The sequence below is a fragment of the Pinus tabuliformis genome, chromosome 9, assembly GCF_031772625.1.
Source record: "Pinus tabuliformis cultivar Carrire ecotype Pingquan chromosome 9, CPIR1, whole genome shotgun sequence".
Classification (NCBI taxonomy): Eukaryota; Viridiplantae; Streptophyta; class Pinopsida; order Pinales; family Pinaceae; genus Pinus; species Pinus tabuliformis.
Genome location: NC_142307.1, coordinates 728,252,714 through 728,273,515, shown reverse-complemented (window position 1 = coordinate 728,273,515; position 20,802 = coordinate 728,252,714).

Sequence of the window (20,802 nt, the reverse complement as noted above, 5' to 3'; positions counted from 1 at the left end):
ACAAAAAATAGCACAAGAACAGATGCACAAGATTTGGAATCAACTTCTCTTTATTATCCTTCTTCCTTAGTTACAGACTCGACTTCGCCTTGCGCACTCAGCTGCAGGGGTCCACGTACTTAGCTACGGACTCTACTAGACCTCTATGCACTTAGCTGCAGAGCCTCATCCTACTACTATGACCCAAAGCGGTTAGACTCTTGCTCTATGGTTGCTATCTTCTAGACTCCATTCGGTTTTCCTACTTTCTTCATTCTTCTTTACAACTTAGAGCCTCGCTCTATTTATACAATCACATGGTCCATGGACCATGGGTAGGCTAACACTACATTAAAAACTTAGGGCAGACGACCCTATGACTCTAACATACAATTTGTGCTCCGCGCCCGCAATTCACAGAGTCTTTACAACAATAGTACTCAAAACTTGGGCTTTGAGCCCCAAAACATGCTATGGGGGGATTCCATGCCCAACAAGCCCCCAACAAAAACATCATGACTCGCCCTCGAGTCACTCTGTCGGTGTGGCGATCTTGGCACAAAGTCCCTCTAGCTAGTCCCAAACAGTTTGAATGTCGGCAGTGCAGTGAGTTACTGCCTCCTGAACCTGCTGCATTCTTGCTTCTGAACCCTCTGTTTTCGATGTGCTGCACTGCATCTGTGCATGCATTCCTTGAATTTGCACGAGCTTTCCTTCAATATCCATCGTGATTGTGAAGGCTTCATCAATCCATGGTTGGATGCACACTTTTAGAACTGCTTCCTTGTGGCATGCTGCGTCTACCTGCTCTTTTAAAGTCTTGGCTTGCTGGATCCTTGCAAGCCACTGATTAAGGACTACTGTCTGCGTAATCCCTCTAATGCTATCATATTGTTGCTGGAGTTCGCGTGCCTTTGTCTCCAGCCACTGGATGTTGGGGTCCTCCTGCAACGTAGTGAGGACCTCAAGTGCCTACTCCAACATGTTGGTACAGTCGTGGACTACACCTCCAATCTCTTCCATCCCTGCTACAATAGCGCTGGTGCGCTTCTCTTTGACATTTGGGGGACTGGAAGGCTACGCCTTTAGCCATAGCTTGGAAATTTGGAGATTCAGCTCCAGCTGCACTCTTTTTGTTTCCTCGCGCGTGTTGTGGAAGACACTTGCCAAACAGTGGATCTGCACTTCTTTCAGTAGCACCACTGCAATGGACAACTCTGGGACATGCCAGAAAGTGTCTTCAACTGTCTGCACCAACTATCGGTTCTGTGACACCAACTCGTCGTGCTGCAAGCTAAGCTATTCTATATTAATCTTCTGCTCACTCAGAACCTGGATCACACGGATCTCTTTGGCGTGAAGTTCTTCTATTATCCCATCCTGCAGCTAATAAATTTTGTTGCGGGGAAGGGAAACCAAGTTAAGGTCAATACCTTTCATCGTATTAAGTGTCACCCGATCCATTGTGTTTTCCAAGACTAGCACTCCATCTAGCAATGTTACCGTATTGGCCATCTTCATGCATAGCATCTGTTCTGCTGCCGACGTGCCTGCTACGACGTGGGTAGACAAGGTACCCTCCTGCGGGGGCCACACCTGTAACTCCTGCAACTGTGCCCTTAGGTCCCCCAACACAGTCTGTTGCTCCATCATAAAGTCTTGGTACGCTTCACTAGTGACATCGCGAACTGTCTCGCCGATGTCTTGGAGATCACCTTTAGTTAAGTTGATCGGGTCGATGGCCAGCTTTGAGACCTTGACCTTCTTTCTTGAACCCGATATTTTTGCGATGTAGGGTTGTTTGAGCTTTGTAGAGGCGGTCCATGGGTCCGCACTCTCTTCTACAAGTTCTGTGTCCTCTGCCTCATGTCCTACAGACGCTGCTTGGCCCTCCTCTATCTGAACTGTGGCGGATTTTGTTGTCTACACTGTTGCGGCTGCTTGTGCGGCCTTCTTCTGCTTCGCGGCTACCTATGTCGCTTCGTGGACTGCCCTAACCTCAGATGCCACTTTTTCATTGCGCATTTTTTTCTCGGCTAGTTGGGTGACACGCAGCTTGGCATCATCCTTCCTTTTCCATGCTACCATCTTTTCCAGCTCTGCCAAATTTGGGGCACGCCACTCAGGAGGCCATGTCTCTGACACCGTAAAGAATGTGTCATCAGTGGCTATGAATGGGAGCTTTGTCCACTACTGCACCAGATCCTTGCACACCCTGATGTAGATGTTGTGCATGTCCGCCTTGAAGTCTGCAAAACTCTGCAGACTGTTGTGCACCGTGGGGGACAGGTGCGGCCTCCTATTAATCCACATTCAGATGCTCGCCTCCATGAGCACCCAGAAAATCTTGGTATCGCGAATCCGTTTCGCGTCCTTGGTGGCCCAAAGTGAAGCGTACTTCATAGCCTCTGGTAAGTCTCGGTCAATGCTCGGGAATTGGCTATCCTCCGGTAGTTCTCCCACTACCAGCAAGATGGATAAGAGCAACCATGCATAGTGGAAGGTCTTACCCTATTCCTGGGCCTCCTAACAGTTGAGCAAAAACTCTTCACAGAGGAACTTGGCCCAGTTGAACTGGACCCCCTCCGCACATTGTTCGGCTAGCACAACCATCGGTGCGGGTACTTCATCGACGCGACATTTTCTCATTACTTTACTGACCAGGAGTTGGGTGGCTACGCACACCCCTTTATCCTTGATACTGGTGATAACGTAACCCCTCTTTTTCTTCTCGAGCTTATATTTTGTCTTCATGGCCTATGCGAGAGCCAAATCGCTGCTTTTCCCTGCTATCGTCGCAAGGTCCTTTCCCTTATAGGGAAGCCGAGAAATTTGGTGGATGAGATCTGCCGTGATGGGAATAGGCTCCTCCAGCCATAAGTACCCATCATGCACCATGTAGAGTAGCTGCCTGATGACGAAAATGGTGATGGGTGTGTGGTGGAAATGTAGTATCCATAGTAGATGAAGCAACCCGACCTTTTCCACACCATGCATCCATTTTTGTAGCTCTAGAGTTATCACCGGTTCCTCCATACTCTGTTTCATCAAGTTTCCCATTTCTAAGTGCGGGAACTTCTCACTGTTCGCGAGGTCCCAGTCTTCAAATTTCAGGGTGGGCATGCATCCTAGGAGCGAGCCCTCAAAGGTAATTCCATCGAGGAGGAGCGAGGTCTGGAGTGCACTCTTCGTTGCATCCAGATCCTTTGGTATTTTGGTTTTCCCTTTTCGTAGAGGGACATACTTGGGCAATTTCACTATAGAGCGCAACGGTTGGATGTCTTCCTCCACATCTTCTTCTTCCTCTACAGCAGTAATCAGAGTCTGCAAGTCTTCTTCCTCTTCATCTGTTTCAATGGTGACTACCTTTCCTTTTTCTTCCATTGATAACTTACTATGCCACGAATTCCTCAGGGACATGCGTACTGGTCCCATTGCCTACTTATCTTTCTTCAATCTCAGCGTCTAGGGTGATTTAGGGATTTCTGTCACAACCCCAGTGCCTTAGAGAACATCGTGGACCATGGGGGTCTGCACGGCCTCGTCGGCGATTTTTTCTTCAATCCCCAACACATCTTTAGTGGCTGTCATCATTTTTGCACTGTCTGTATGCGGTCTTTTGCAAACTTAAGGGCTCTATTATCGCTTGGATCTCAACACTCTGTGCTCTGTTCAATGACTCAAATCTCAATTGACCAAGTGTTGTCTACTGGCTAGCCCTTGGAGTTTTATAGCACTTTTTGAATTCAAATTCGACCGTTCCTCCCAATTCTAGGTCATTAATGCTTTCTTGGTGGCAGATTTTCTGAAATCTTGCCCATAACTCCTGTCTTAAATGCCCACCGCCCGCTCCATTTGGCCTCATGTAAGACATCTCATCATGAACAGTGACACCAATGGTCACTTCCCAGCCCACCCACGTGGCAACGCATCCCTCCATGGGCGAGCGCGAACCTTGTGACAGGTTGTTACTTCACGCATATGTTAGAGCGCGTAGCTCCCAAGAAGAATATTTTATAGTCTCGTGCTCCCTTTCAGCTACCTGGAGTGCTAAGACTGTTCTTCTTATGGCTAGTCAAGTGGTCGCACCACCTGTGCGAGGCTCCATCTCGCCCTCCAATATAGTCCACGGAAAGTCGTCATTTTCCATTGTGGCGATCGGTGCCGCGCGCTCTACTATTTGTAGTCTGCCTCCCTGGTTACTACATATGGTGATATGTAGTCCTAGCCACGGTATCTGACTAATTAATTCTCGGCGATAATATTCTAATTAATTAGTATGATCACCTGCACCTTGCCTTTCCATCCTTGGTTTATCAACGAGACATGCTCCCTTGATCTCGTTTTCCAGCCTCTTCACTTCTACGTCCATAAAAATGCTTTTCTTCCTTAGCCGTACCTGGTCCTTTTCAAGTTCACGAAGTTTAAGGTTCCCTTGCCGAATGGCTTCCTGAAGTCTTATGTGTTCTACTTCGTGTAGCTGTGTTATTTCTTCGTCTCGGGTTTCGCACACTGTCACACCTACAGGTGCTATTACGTGTGGATTCATTCGCGCACTGTCACACCTACATGCGCTATTACGTGTGGATTCATCTTTGCATGCTCCTTAGAGATTACAGTCCCTACTTCATTCCGCAACCTTGGAATTATTTTGGCAGTTAGGATTTTTCACATGTTCCTATAGGCCCATTGAACCGCTGGTAAGCGCAGGTCCCTCAATGCGTCTCACCTGGTGAACCCTGTTTAGGACGTCGCACACCCTGTCAAATGCTTCTCCATGGATAATCTCTGGCGCACTTTGCCTTTCTTGTCGCTGCATTTTGTTCTGATTCTCTATTCTGGGGGTGGTGTGTGCTTGTGCGGGCTGCATGTCATATGTCTGTACCCATCGGGAAAGGTGGGCGCGCAAGTTGTTTTTTCACTCGTAAATGGCTCTCATCCATAGCCGGGGTTTTCCAAATTGTAGACGCATCATCCTTCTGCATTCATGCCAATCCTTGAAATTCTGCCGATGCGTACCCCACAATCTTACGGGCGTAGCGCACAGTGCCCATTTCAAAGAGTCAAAATGCTGCCATTCCGGTACTTCACTCTCAAATTTGTTCAGAAATTCATCCACCACTTTCAACCCATCATACCTAGGTAGATCCCTTATCTACATTGTTACACAACATAGTGATCTTATCATCATGTTGCAATTGAGTGTTGTTAATTTGTGCAGCCGATTCTGCCATCGTTCTTTTTCTTCGTTTGAATCTGAAGTGCAGGAGATTTCGTGCTCCCATGAAATCCTACCATCTACTGTTGGATTCACCCAATCTTATTCTCGTGTGGTTATCTTGTAGATACAATCGAGATTGTCATCATTATCATCATCGCACACCGGTTCAGTGTATCGCGCTCCTTCGGCCGGATCTAGCGGTACTACTACGCGGAGTGAATTTTTCTCAAAAATCATTTTGTGCTTCTTCAGATTTATAACTTCATTCATATCAGTGGCCCGGTCTATGACCAATAACGTGGGATAGGGATTTCTATCATCGACAATCTCTGTTACTTCGAAATCTGCCAGCGTGATCACACCTTCAATACCCACTGTTACTCCTTGCAATCTTCCCATGGGTACGATCTTCTGCTGGTTCACCAATTGTAATTGGATAGGAGACCATTGTAGTGTGGGTCTGCCCATGCATTCCCATTTTTGTTTCGGTAGTGCATTTGCGTCCAATCCGAGATCCAGAATTACCTGATCCATTTCATACTCTTCGATTTGCGCAACCAATCTCATTTCCCTTCCTGTGCGCAATGCATTCTTTCCAAGTTTCCAAACGACGCGTGGTTCTCTTGACCCTACACACCTAGTGATAATTTCTTGTAGTCCTTTTACAACCTTGCTGTCATGTATTAGTTTCATGCATGTCTCTAGAAAGGTAGTGAGTATTGAAGGATCCATCCTTGGTTCTAGTTGATCCTTACTACCTAAAGTGGAAGCCTCTGTGAAGCTCTTCTTAGCTTCCATGAATGTCTCCTTCGCATGCTCCAAATCAAATTCAGGTTCCTTTGTAGGAGCCTTGCGAACCCACACACTTTCTTTTGACTACCTACCTTTATCATCGCTAGTGGTGATACCACTTTTGAGCACTATGTTTACATTCAGGTCTTCTTTGTGCGGCTTAGACCTCATCATTTGCAAATACCGAGTTGGGGGAGGCTGGAGTACCCATTTTTCGTGCAGCCTTGCTATCAATGTAGGGTAGTCTTCTGCCTCATGATCAAATTGAGTACAGTACAAACATGATGTTCTCGTCGGGTTCGTACAATCGCAGGAATAGTGTCCTGGCCCTCTGCAATTGTAAAAAATTAGTTGTCCGCGACCCCTTCATGGTCCCATTCCACCTCGACCTCGTACGCGCCCCTGAAATCCAGTGCACGTCATTCCTACATTTGGGTCGAGAGCTCACGTCTCGATTTTTACTAGGTAGGTAGGAGTCTGATCCATCATTAGTTCGTAGCTTCTACAGGTGCGTTCATCATAGCCTACCGACTTGCAGAAATTACAAAATAATTGTTGGGACGTCTACGTATACTTCTGCAATAAATGACAATTATCCGTAGTGTGTTTTCCTCCTATCTGACAGATCGTGCACCATAGTGCAAGTGCCATGCTCGATCCTGCTTGTGCCTCAAGTCTTAGCGGCATCAGCCCTCCTCCCATCAAGTAATTCGCGAAAACTAGACAATGGTCCTTATCATGCCCCTGGCCTTTGCATTTTATGTACCATACCTCCTCGTGCTTTTGGCCGAGGTGTCTTGTCCTGTTTCAAACTCTGCATTTCTAGACACAAATTTTGTAGTTGCACGTGGATTTGTTAGACTCCCAGACTAGGATATTGTATAGGGGTCTCATGCAATATCATTGCCATCTCCAAAGCTTCGGCTTGGGTGGAAAGCTTTTGTTGTGACAGTGCCATCCTTAAATGTGGTGTTAATGACACTACAAACCATATGCAGTGTTTCCCATTCGTCAAAGTCATGTTGGCTTTGCGAATCATACTCTTCAGTCTCTTGTCCAGATCCCAGGGGGTCTTGCCTGGGAGCATCACGATCTCCTTAAACCTGATAATTGATTGTATCTCCGACTTTGGCTTGCTAAATTCCCTGTTTAGCGTGGCTTGGATTTCTGTGACTCCTGCAATTGGATGGTCATGTTGTGGCCAGCAACAACCCCCCCTTTTTATTTAGTTTTATTACTAATACTAAATAAATGGGGACCCTTATAAAAAATAAAATTGTAGAACTTATATTCCCCTTTGAATAAATCATACTATCATAAACTTAGGAAAACACCTGCAAAACCCAAAAGGACTTAAGTTTTATGATAAGTTCGAATAAAATTGTTCTCTCAATAATAAAACGTCGCATCGCAAAAGGTAAGGGAAGACACCATATAAGCAAACTATTGAAATTGCGAAATTGCGATGTGAGATCGCACGCTGTAAAGACTCATCGCGCGTCACAGTTTTCATATGCCCCAAGTATCACTTAAGGTAAAATATCTCGACCCAGCGATATGTGATAGGGCATCTCGCAAATCACATCTTGCAGAAACATGTGGTGATAGATGATTGTTAACACAACGGATTAGCGATATTGCGAAGCAAATCGCAAAATCGCTTTATCGCTGATCTGCAAGGCTCATCGTACAATAAAGTTTTTTCGTAATCCGATACCAAGTTATGCGCATTAATGTCAATTGAATGGGTTAGTTGATGATCATTAATGAGATAAGATTTAGATCTGCTCGAAAGGTCATTTCATGTAGGGTGGTATATTTTATAGGGTGGTATATTTTATATGATTTCGGCATTAAGAGCTTTCCCATCACCTTATTTCTTATCATTACTCTTTCCTCACTTGTAAATTGCAGAAGCGGAAAGAAGAAAAATATACGTAGCAGTATTCAGAGCGTAATGGGAAAGAAGGGAAAAAATCCGATTGCTGAGGACAAAGAAATGACACCCTTATACACAGACACCACCTGTAACAAAGATGCCGACATTACTACTTGGGAAGCCACATACAGTCCGCTCGAAGAAGAAAATCCCAGAGTAATGGAGGTTAAAGCAACAACAGACTCACGCGGTATTGGACAGTGCTGAGGTAACAAATAGACAATTTAAGAATCAAAGCCAAGAACTCATTGGGTCATTCACTTCACAAGATTTAAAGTTTATGTATCATCTAACAAAAACGCACAAGAGGAAAAACTGGCACCAGGGAAGCCCAGATCGAGAAACGGAGGCAGTTTCCAATGCGCACATAGCTGGGAAAAACCCCTCGAGAAGGAAAGACTCTAATCGCTCAGTCGCCTATAAGCCCGGGAAACTGTAGGAAAAATAGCGCTAAAGGCTAAAGGCGAAACCCGCTCTAAAAAAACCAACGGTATTTATCAGGGATATCCTTAAGTGGTATGCAAATTTCTGATTAATTGATTTAGCATCTGCAGACAGGCTGGGGACAAAAGGCTAAAGAAAGAGCAGAGTCCATCAAGAAGTTAACCAAGTTGAATTGGGATTCTTATTGGCAGTACTCGGTTAAACCACACAGTCAATGAATGACTCTCAAATGCCTTATGAACTCTACCGAGAAGATAGTGCCAGCATGTTGAAGCCCCGAAAATCGGGTCGACAACAAGGGGGATACCCACCCGGTCCGAACCTTGGTTGGTAGCTCCTTATCCATTTGGTGTAGCGGGTCCGACTGGGGATAATGGGACCAGTTTCCCAATCTAAGGGTGTGTGTGTGTGCAGAGTTGGATGTTGCTGATCTAAGGATACTTAAAGCTAATCTAATTCAAACTTTTAAACTAACTTTATGCTATTGTAATCTAATGAAAAATAACACATCTAATCTATGCTAACCCGGGGTGTATCTCTTCTATTATGCGATCTAAAGAGATTTCAAACAATAACTGGTAATAAAGATCATTCAGCTATCATAAGAATATAAATCAATTAAGATGAACTACTTTGCATAAAAAGTTAGACAAAACAGTTGTGAAAAAAATATCGCATAATAAGTTATTCATATATCAGACATAAATAAATGGCTCCACCGTACAAAAGTGCCAAATGGTAACTCACACATTCATGCAATAACATATAAACAACTAAAACTGTATATCACTTTAAGAATATAAGCAGAAATGGCCAAGAGATAAAAGTACCATTTATGACTGATCCTACTCATAAGCTTCAAGCAACAATGATTTATCTCTCTTTGCTCTAACAGCTACTAAGAGTACAGAAGTGCAACATCAGTAGCAGATATCAAATGCAAACATTAATAAACCTTGATCCATCCATTCATCAAAACCCCCTCCGAGGGTGCAAAAGTGCATGTTCTGAGGACAAGTTTTTGACAAATTTCTGGACCCTTCTCCAAATGCATGAGAAGGGTTTAAATACTGCTAACTAATTAACTTAATTACATAAATTTAGGATACGGTTTAAATGACCGCCCTTCTTCTAAAGCAAAACTATTTCTAAAAACTGAATCTAATTCCTAACTATTTCTGCATTTGCTCCTTAAATGTTGCAAGCATTCAACATTCGCCTGGGAAGAGTCAGCTGGTTGCCTTCTGCTTTTGTTTGAGCTATGAAAATAGAAATGGCAAGCGCTGGTATCACTTTTTAGTACACTAGAAGATATTTTTGAGAATTATCTTTTGGTTGGGCGAATTTACTGCGTACATACTTGGCAACAACCCAAATTTCCCTCAAACTGCTTCTGCTTTTGCTATTTCAGTTTCCGGACTTGCGAATGACTAAGCAAGTCAGAGACTTTGCTTTCTGAACAATTTTCTTAGCGATGCACGATTAGCGCTAATTGCGCATCGAAAACTGCCTCTGTTCTTTGATCCGGGCTTTTCTGGTGTGTTTTCCTTCTTTAGCGCCTTCTTCCTTTACCGGGTAGAAGTTTCAGGATTTTTTGTAAACATGCTGCTTTTGTGAGCTTTCTGACCTTGAATGTTGAATCACCTATCGACCTCAGCATCTGTTGAGTGATACTCTGGAATCTGTGGTTCTGTTGCATGCGGCATCTGTTCATGAAGGCATCTCTTCTCTATTCTTCGAGCATTGACGCTTTCCCCTTTTCCTTAGATGTTTCTTGCTCATTGCTTCGTATTGTTTCTTGTTTTTCATTCCTGCAGTTCACGCAAAGGAAAAGAGTAATGATAATAAATACTGATACGAAAGCTCTAACCTCTATGAATGTATAAAATCATGACACCCATCGTGAACTGACTCTTCGAAAAACACAAAACCGTCCTTCATTAACACTTTGGCATATGTTCATTAATTTATTTTAAGGCGCGCGCCTAATTTTTGGTTTACGGACAACTTTTCTTGAATGTTGAGCCGAGGAAATTTGTAATGGGCGATAGCAGCATCGCGTTATCGCATTACCTAGATGTGTCATCGCAAGCCTTTTCAGATCGGATTATCACAGATCGCAGATCGCAGATATCGCCAGATCGCAGCATCGCGGATCGCATGAGTCATTAAATCATTGTGTGCTGCTTATGCGATATTGCGATATGCGACATCACACATCGGCCGTCGGAGATTTCTTAAGATTTTCATCTAAGAGCGCTTCTTAATGTGTGCGATGCAATGAATTTCGCGTCGCTTCTTCGTAGTTTTTATTATGCTCATAAGGGGATGTTTTATCTTCTCCATGCAATGCGACATAATTTCAAGGAGTAGAATACAAAAAGTTATATAAAATGTTTTTTTGGATCTTTTATTAAGGGTCCCCATTTGCTTAGTGTTATTTCTAATACTAAACAAAGAGGGGGGTTGTTGGTGGCCACAACAATGGCGATTCACTGGGAAGAATCAGTTATCTCTGCTTTTCTATTGAATCTTAACTTCCAAAACAGAAAAATTTTCATAAGTCTAAATTTTGTTATGGACAGATAGAGTACATTATGCCTTATCCTATTAATGATATTTTGTTTCAACCTTTTTCTATTCTAATTGTTTGCTTCCTCAGGCTTGTTCTTGTACTTATATCAGCCACTACTTGGTCTTTTTAAAGATAAAATAAAGTCTTCTCTGTGTGCTGGCTTTAAAATATGCTCATTTGTCGTAGGTAGAGCCTCTGCTGCCAGCAGGCGTCCATAGCCTCGACAGGGTTACCTGTTACCCAGCAATGATCCTTTATCCTGCTTAAGGCTATCTACAACTTTTCAAAGAAAAACCCATTTTGACACTTTTTCCCTTTTTTATTCTCAAAGAACAATGTCTTGGTTTGGTAGCCAAAATTATGACACAGTCATTCACTTTATTTACACTTTTGCTGAACAAGCTGGCTCGTGATGAGACCCCTTGTCTTTTGATTGCAACAATCTTGAGTCGTTGCCCTGTTTTGGTGGACAGTATTGGCAAAGTCAGCAAGTTATAATATCTGTGATCATGATAAGCCAGCTCGTGATGAGACCTCTTATTCTTTGAGATATAGTGTTTCTCGGATTGTTCCTATGAATGCTGCGATTTTCTTTAGCGGGGAGGAAGTCATTGTTTTTCCTTAAGAAAGCTCTGGACGACAATAATAGAGTTTGAAAACAACAGTCTTACAAAGAAGCCTTATTTTGCTATTGATACCTTTCATTGTGCTGATATAAAACAATTCCTTTGCTAAAGGTTGCTTTCATCAAATTTTTAAAGTTGAAACTAGTATCATATCTAGGCTAAAGTTTTTAACTGTATTTGTCAATAATAAAAATCAGATTTTCAAAAGTTTTTGCTACTTATACAAGCGAAAGCTCAAAATCTGAAAGAGAATTAGTGTCTTTTCCGCGAATACCTGTAGTAACCACTCACAACTGGTTTTATTATGAAAAAGAAAAGAAAAACTATTCTACAAAATAGAAGAATAATCTTCTATGGAAAATATATTTTAAGGATTTGTCCATTAACAGGCAAAGAATCCCTTCTACCTGCTAAATCCTGCAACACAAACGTTGATGGACCTATGACTTCAACAATCTGAAAAGGACCAAGCCACATCTTTTGAAATTTCGTATGTTTTCCCTTTTTTTCATGAGCCTTATCCCATTTCAAAACTAAGTCTCCCATCTGATGGTGATGAGCATGGGTTTTCTTACCTTGTTCTCGTTGTTCTTCTAATTTAATTATTTCCATTTGTCTTAGTTGTATGGAGGAAGTAGATACTTCATCGATGTATTGTACTAAAGACAAAGAGGGGATGACTAAGTGAGTTGGAAGAATCACTTCTTTCCCATAAACTAAATTAAAGGGAGAAGTGCCGCTTGAAGCTTTCTTCGTTATTCTATCTGCCCATAAAGCATTTACCAAAGCTTTGTGCCAATTCTTTTGGTTCTGGTCAACTGTTCTTTTAATAATCCTGATTAGGTTTTTATTTGTTGACTCAGCTAACCCATTACCTTGCAGATAGTAGTTGGCCGAATATTTCAGTTTGAACCCTCTTTTAAGTGCAAACTCAGTCATTGCATTTCCAGAAAAGTATGATGCATTATCAAACATTAAAGCCGTTGGCAATCCAAACCTAGTGATTATAAATTGATCTATGAATTCAATAATATTTTCAGAATTAGTTGTCTTGAGAGGAACTGCTTCTACCCATTTAGTAAAATAATCTGTTGCCGTGAGGATGTATCTATGCTGCTTAGAAGAGTGAGGAACGATCTCACCTATTACGTCCAAGCCCCACTGACTGAATGGTTGCTCGATGTTTACCGGCTGTAGTGGCAGGGACGGCTTCTTTTGTCTTCCATCAGTTGTCTGGCAGACTTGACATTTCCTTACGTAACTGTGTGAGTCTTTGAACAGCGTAGGCCAATAATATCCTGCATGTAAGATCTTATGTGCAGTAGCATCTCCAGCATAGTGTCCGCCTGCTGGTCCATTGTGGAGTTCCTGCAAAACTTTTTCAGCTTTAGTTTTCTCAAGACATCTAAGAAGAACAGAATCATAATTATTTCTAAAAAGAACATCATTTATGAGCTGATATTGTTTAGCTTTCAATCTCAGAGCTCTTTTCTTAGTGTGATCTAGGTGTGATGGAGCATATTCGTTCTTAAGATAATCAATGATGTCAGCATATAATGATTCTGCATCGTTTAGGCTTACCTCATACAATTGTACCTGTTCAGATGAATTTCCAGAAATCTGCGATGCCCCGGCCAACATTTTGCAGAAGCCTTGACCTCTTACAATGTTTGCTGGCTTGATCTCAAGGTCGTATTCCTGTAAAGCAGTGATCCAATTTTCTCTTTTCTCACCCACATCCTTCTGTACTAGAAGATTTCTTACAGCTGGAAACGGTACTATGATCTTAGTATGGGTTTTAAGTAGGAAAGGTCTGAAATATTTGACCGCTTTGAAAACAGCATATGCCTATTTCTCCACGTCTGAATAGTTGAGTTCAGCACCTTGTAAATTCGAGCTAAAAAATGCGATTGGAGCTTCCACTTTTTCTTGATTTTCTTGAGTTAGGATCGCAGCATATGATTTCTCTAAGGCAAATGTGTATAAGATAAAAGATTCTGAAAAATTCGGGGTTGCTAAAGATGGAGCATTAATGATAGCTTGTTTGATCAGGTGGAATGCTTCATGTTCATCTTGACCCCATTTGAAATTGGAATTCTTTTTAATCATGGTTTGCAAAGGAGACACAATTCGTGAAAAATCTGGGACAAATCTCTTTACAAAATTGATTTGACCAAGGAAAGATTGCATGGCTTTTTTATTATGAGGTAGGGATATTTCAGAAATTTCTTTGATTCTGTCAGGCTCGATGTGAATACCAGATTTTGACACTGTGAATCCTAGAAGTTTCCCTTCACTTAGTGCGAAAAAAGATTTCTTTGGGTTAAGTGAAATCCCATACCTTAAACATTGTTGAAAGATCTGTTTTAAGTCTCTGAGATGGTCGCTTCGCTTCTTGGAGTACACTGTTATATCATCCAAATAAATTACTACAGATTTATTGACTAAACCCTTGAATGCGATGTCCATGGCTCTCTGAAATGTAGCACCGGCATTGATCAAACCAAATGGCATCTTCCGATATGCGTATGTGCCCCATTTAGTTCTGAATGTGGTTTTCAACTGATCATCGGGATGTACTAGCACTTGATTATATCTTGAAAATCCATCCAAGAAAGATATCAGTTCTGAGCCTGCTACTGCCTGTAATATCTGCTCCATAGGTGGGAGAGGAAAATTGTCTTTTAGACAGGCTTTGTTGAGATTCCGAAAATCGATGCAGATTCTAATATCTTCGTTTTTCTTTCTAACAGGTACCATATTGGAGACCCATTTGGAATGTCTGACGGGGAAAATTATTCTGGCTTTTAACAACTTATTTAGCTCGGTTTTTATCTGATTTTCTAAATTGGGGTGGATCTTTCTAAGTTTCTGGTGGACAGGTTTTTCGTTGTCAATCATAGGAATAGTGTGCTGAATGATAGAAGTGTCGTACGTCCTCAGCTCATCGTAATTCTAGGCAAAGACATTTTTATATTGTCTCAAAAGATGAATATACGCTAGTTTTTCTTCAGGGGCTAAGCCGATGCCTAGATTAATGTTTTGTGGTTTATCATCGGTTCCTAGGTTTACTAATTCGTAGTTCAGAGTTGAACTGTATAGCTTTGAATTGGTAGACCTTTTAAACCAAATTTTCAAATCGTATAAGTCTTCTAACTTAACCACCGATTTAGGTATAGCATTATCTGTGCCATTTTGTTTTATTTGTCGATCGTGATGGTCTTCGTCAATTATTTGATTGGAGTAGGATCCTTCGGAAGTGAGGAAATTTACAATATCAGGATCGTCGTTGAATACTCTCCAATTTGTAATGTTGTCAGGGATGGATGGTCTAAAGATTAATTTTATTGAGAATCTATCTGGACTAAACTCTTCGGAGGTAATAAGCCTAGAGGCTACGTTAGCCAAAAGGTCTGCGCTTGCGTTTTGGAGTCTCGGGATTGAAGAAATATTGAACGTTATGAAATCCTTAGTCAGATCTTGCACTAAAGATTGATAGTGTTTTAAATGACTTGATAGGCAATGAATAGTGTTACGTACTTGTTTGACAACAATCTCAGAGTCTCCGAAGACTTGAAGATACTTGACGTTCAACCCGATTGCTTTGTATAGGCCTTGCACCAAGGCCTCATATTCTGCTGTATTGTTTGTGCAATCGAATTCGAGTCTGCACGTCAACATGGTCTTATTTCCTTCTGGACTAATCAGAACGCATCCTGCTCCTGCTCCTTCGTTAGATTTAGAGCCATCAAAATATAATTTCCAAAACAAAGATGTTTTTACAGGTTTATCTACAAAATTAACGCACTTTGAATTATCAGTTTGGGAAAAATTTTCGACTTGGGACAAAACTGAATTTTCTAAGTAAGGTGATGTATGAGCATTGAAATTGCCGAGAAAAGAATCTACCAAGTAATTGCCTATGATACTGCTGTTATACGCTACTGCTTCATTTTCTCCCTCCAATTCCGTTACTATATACTTCTGGTGTAATTCTCGTTCAACCTTTATTTGATTCGGTTTACCATTGTAGGGTAACCACATGTGTGACCAGTCGGTTGAAAAGTATCCATGGAGTTTCTCGGACCAATCCCTGCTAAGAATCAAGCCATAGAATTTTGGGATATACGCCACTAGAATGTCAATAACCTGACATACCTTTGGGTTGGATGACAATCTTATGGTTACTTGATTAAGTTCACCAATCACTTCGACTTGAGATCGATCAAGCTGAACTATGCGCACTGCGGATTTTTGTGGTTGAACATTTAACTTGGCACATATTGGTCTGGGTAAAATATTCGTTGAAGCACCAGAATCTACTAAACAATTGTGCACATTTTTATTGAAAATTTCATAAGTGAGAAGGAAAGGGGGAGTGTGAGACCTTGATCTTCCTCCAATCAAGGCGATGTCATTAGGATCAATCTTATTAATCGTGTTGGCTGGAGGTTTTCCCATGTTGTGGGAAGCTACAGCTGTAGGCAAAGATGTAATAGGCATGGCATGTAATTATTTCATCATTATCTTCGGTTGATGTTTCAATTTGCTCAATTCGTAAAGGGTAATATTAGCCCTAGTCTTTTTCATGTCGTCAATAATATTGTATTCCATCTCATCCGACAATATTAGTGTTTTTGATGGAGTTGTTTGATCTGATTGGACCGGGCTAGGTTGAGTCGCTTTAGTGGTCGTTTTTTTTGTTGCGACTTTATCTTTTGCTGCAGAGCTTGTGCTCTTCTGCTTAGGGGTAGTTTGGGGAGGATCAAGTTGATTTTTGCTTCGTGTGCTAACCGGAAATGCTTTTTGATCTTCTTCTTGTGGGAGGATGAAATCCCACATTCCTTGTAATTCCACAACTTCTTCGTCATCAGTCTGCCCTTCAGTGGTATTCTCTTCTTCTTCCTCTTCTTCGGATCCGACATTTGAAATAGCGTTGGGTGATTTCACATCCATTGAAGGACCTTGTCAGACGGAAAGAGTCGATTGTGCGGACACAACCAACCTCCCTAGGAGCCTAAGACTCTCTAGTGAAAAACAAGACAAATAAGAGCAATCCTTCTCTAAACATGCATTTACTATATAAGATATCAAGTGTTTAGATCCTACCTGTAGTCCCACGCTATTGTAGCAGTCCAGCTCCGCTGATCCGGATGAGCTCCTCCTTCACTTTGAAACCTGCATCCACTAACAATCAAACAATTAAATAGCACTTGATAATCTCATAAAATAAAGCATATTTAACACATAGACCAAGGAGTACATGAAACAACTCATAAATAACAAGTTATTGAGAAGAATGGACTCATTTGCATTAATAGGTAACAAAAGGAACAAATACAACCTGAGCCTTGGTGTTGTGCAAGTCCCTCCCAGGGTCCATCAAGAGTTCTCCTTTACTTTGAAAAAGCTCACCCACTTCCAAATAGAATAAGCAAAGATGGCAATCTCTCCTCACAAGCTTCTAAATGGGAGTCCTAATTCCTGCAGCATCTACCCTTAGAAAATGTATAGCTTCCAACCTCCTCTCCTTCTGGCCCAATGCCTGTATTTATAGTGCTCAAGAGGAAGTTAATCAGGTCCACCATCAATGGGATAATCCCCTCTTTGGATGGGATAGCTCCCTTATTGATGGGATAAGTTCCTCTTTGGTAGGGGTGCATGAACCATCTGGAGGCGCTCAATACACGTCGAACAACCTTCTAGAATGCTCTAGAAATGACCACAAGTAACTTTTTAAAGATGAAACTTGCGCATTTTAACCTTTACAGGGGGACGCACCTGCCCCTTTACATACAGAGCATCCAAAGACGCAGCTTTTGTGAACATTAGGTGCGTACCCGCAGGTAAGGTTGAGAGAACCTGCGTACCCAGAGATAAATACATTTATAAAGACTTTCTCTCTTTTTGGAGTTTGACATGGAGAGCAGAGGCATAATACTTGCCTAAGAGGATAGCATGACTGTTGATAGAGTCATACTAACTGTAAATAGCCATGGTGACATTTTTTAGTGTAACAGATTTCCCCCTAAAGTGCGAAGCCTGTAATAGATTAAGGTTTTGTGTTATCTAGGAAGGGTGAAGCGCTTTATCATTTCAAGGATTATCTCGTGGAGAGCCTGGTCAGAACCTGCAATTTTCAACACAAAATACATGTATAATATTATATCATCACTGAGGTAGGCATTCCCATACTCAGATTAAAACTTTAACTAACAGACTAACTACTCTGATACAGGAATGATCTTGCAGTACATCATAATCATAGACTTTTGTAGACACAGTATGGGCGCAACCATCTGTTTATGATTAGTCTACTTAGATAATGAATACAAAACTCCTCGCAGCTTGGATAGTGGAATCTAGATCCAGGGTCTTCATTTCTACTTCCCGAATTGGTACGATTCTAGCCATGCGAATAAATGAGTTGATGTCGAACACGGTAGAAACCACTTGATTACCAGTCAATGATGTAAACTGTTAACAAGTGTGAGAGAGACCACCAGTAATGTCAATGGTTCTCAAAGTACCCAGTACAATCCATGAGATGTGAATGAATGAATTGATGTCGAACATTTCACGGAATCCTTCGATCGAAAGTCAATGATGTAAACTGACGTCAAAGGCGAGAAACCTGCCATTGATGCATGCAGACTTCAAGGCACTGACGATTTCTAAGTCATCTCTCTAGATAATGTGCTGATGTCGATAGAAAGCGACCCGTTGCAGGCAAGCCCGCAACACGAAATCATTGTTCAAGTTGAAGAAATGTTGCTGTAAGGACTGACTCAGGGATGGTCAAATGGATGACAAGTATTTTGCAGATGAAAGTTTTGCTTGCAGACCTCTTGAACACATAACGACACGACAGATGGCTTGGTGATGAATAACTCAAAGTTAATCCCCGGAACCCGGCTGAAGACTTTCAAAGTGGTTTGATCAACTGTGAGGTAAAGGATTTCCCAACCCAGGTGAATGAAAAGTGTCGTTTCCAAGAGTGGTAATAAAGTTTCTTCTGAGACAAAAGATAACAAATAGGCTCATTCTTCTCTCTTTTCCCCCACCATTTCTGGCAAGTACCTCTTTATTTTTAACAAGCTTGAGGAGGATAACATATGCTTGATTATAAGCTCATCCTTTGGATGAGTCCAACCTAGTTTTGATTCGAACCCTAGGAAGGAGTGGTTCGTTCCTGTTTGTAATTGAACAGGTCCTTTACTGTGAACTGTTTAACGAGCCCAGTATAGGAGAAACTCGGTGTTTTTCAATTTTAGAGAGTCTGAAAAACTTAAGAAGACTCCAAGTTGAACTTTTTCGTAGATTTGTGTCCCTCAAGCCCGAAAAAGTATAAAATAATACCTGGGGGAACCGCTTGACCTTGCGACCAAGGAGTACTTTCATAATTAGTGCCACTGACCTGAAAAGTAAAAAGCGATCAAGGACACGTCGTTTTATTTCAGTATCGAGTTTGAAACGACAAAAACCCGGCAATCTTTTCCTGATTTTACAGTCTAAAAAGAGCTATAAGGGGACCGTCTTTTAATTCCGTTTTAACGAGTGTAAAAGAAACGCTCGGCAATCTTTTCATATTTTAGGAGTCAGAAAAGGGCTTAAAAGATGACTCTGATATTTTGGTTTGTGAAAAATGACAATTTTCCCTTTAAATCCCTTTGTCCTGTACAAAAATGACACATTACTCATACATGTTTAAGATAGGCAAAAATGCATTGAAAAATATCCTTCCATGGTGAAAAATGAACAAATTCATCCAAAAAACCTATAAAAAGACTTTTTACCATGTCATTTTTACCATTTTACTATTGAGGTTGAAAAAAGGGCTTTTGGCAAGAAACTTCCCGTGGTCGCTGCGGAGAATCCGACCGTCAGAATCGAACGCCGTCTCTTCCAAGTATTTCACAACATCCTCCTCTTCGATTTCATCCGATTAAAATTGTGTTTTAGGTTTTAGTTTTGATTTTTGGGGGGTTTTGGGTTTCAAAAAACGCTCCGCGGGGGACGCAGGTGCCCTTAGGGTGACCTGCGTCCCCCGACTTTTTCCTGTACAGGAAAAAGGTCGGGGGACGCAACCCACCTTCAGGCCAGCTGCGTCCCGACGCTCTGTGTTCTAAACGCGGGGTGCGTCCCCCGCGAAAGGCGGAATTTGAAACCCCAAACTCCACAAACAACCATTTAAAATTTCCCAAATCAATTCTAATCTTTGTTTTTTGGTGTGTAGGGCACTCACCATGTTGGATTGGAGAGAAAGAGAGCACGAGGACATTGATTTAGCTGCAATTGAACATCAACCTTCCATTGATGCCCTAAAAGCATGCGGGCTATATAAATACTGGGCCATACCTGGCATGAGGGCTCAGGTGAGATTCTTGGAATGGCTGGTTGAGAGATGGAACGTTCAAGAGCAATGCTTTTACATAGGAGGGCACCAGCTTGAGATAGAGCCCTCTGACGTATACTTTCTCACTGGCTTGCCAAATAGAGGCGAGCAACTCAATCTAGCCGGGACTAGGCCGGGTGGCCAATCCCTTGCTAGTCTCCGGGCAGATTGGTGCACACCCAATGCACACCATGCGAAAGGCGTAGAAATCAAACACATCTCTCTGCGTGAACTCAAGGTTATAGCTTTCATGGTTACCAGAATTTGCGGCGCAGCCGCTTTAGATATTACCTCTAGGTCCCAAATGCGGATGGCGATTGACTGTTACCAAGGCACCATTTTCAACTGGTGTGATGCTGTGTCGGCTAATATGAAGAGCCAACTGACTAGGGCAAAGAACGGACAACTGAAGACCTTTGGATATGGGCCTCTAGTTGTGAGCTTTGCCTTAGAGAGAGTTCCGATGTTGATCCCTCAGCAACTAACTGTTGATATCTTGGGTCCTCGGGAGCCAAAGCTGATACGATGGGTTATGGTGATGGCCCGACATCCTGACGAGGGCACGACGATTGTTCGATTCTCTGATAGTTATTTTCACTGGTTAGAGGACCAGGTTTTTTCGATCCAGGACTTTCCGTACGCCGGAGTAGATTTTCGAGGTGATCCGGACATGGTTCTTCCACAGGGAGAACAATGGGATGACAGAGGTACTTTATTTTCCACAAATTTTCAAATTATATATATATATATATATATATATATATTTTGTTTTTTAATATATATCGTCTCAAAACTGACAGTAAAAATTTTCAAAATGCAGATGTTGGTCCA